The sequence below is a fragment of the Neoarius graeffei genome, chromosome 15, assembly GCF_027579695.1.
Source record: "Neoarius graeffei isolate fNeoGra1 chromosome 15, fNeoGra1.pri, whole genome shotgun sequence".
NCBI lineage: Eukaryota > Metazoa > Chordata > Actinopteri > Siluriformes > Ariidae > Neoarius > Neoarius graeffei.
In genome coordinates this window covers 54,968,334-54,968,860 of record NC_083583.1, presented here as the reverse complement: position 1 = coordinate 54,968,860, position 527 = coordinate 54,968,334, and positions in this window count along the sequence as shown.

Below are 527 nucleotides of genomic sequence, written 5' to 3'. Positions count from 1 at the left end.
GCGTTCGTCCCCAAAAGACAGAAGACGCTGCGCGCAATCAGGTGCCGCTGTTCATCGCTGCACGGATGGATGATCTCAAGTGTGACTTCTTGCGTTGGATTTGAGATGTTCAGGATCCAGAGAAGCCATATGGGATTGTTTACACCAGCAGGCCCGTTGGAGGATGGAACCCGGGCTCTGTAAGATGCTGCGATCATCAGCGCAACGCGTAACGCGACGCATTTCCCGTGATTCAGTCTCCGCGTGATGCGCTATATTTCTGGGTCGTCCGAATTTGTTTAGGTTTAGTATAAACCCATGCGGTAGCCATAGTAATGGTTTGCCTGGACTGAAGCTGGATGGGCGCACTTTACTGGAAATGGGAAGCTTGAACCCATTTTAGTTCCCTGTAGCTCATTCTTAAACTGGTTCGCTGAAAGACTTTGGAAGCACATCATATGTCAGTATCTATGATGCGATGAGGCTCCCTCTGATCTGTAGGGCCCATCTCTGCTAGAGGAAAACACAGAGGTTCTGGAGGTGCAACA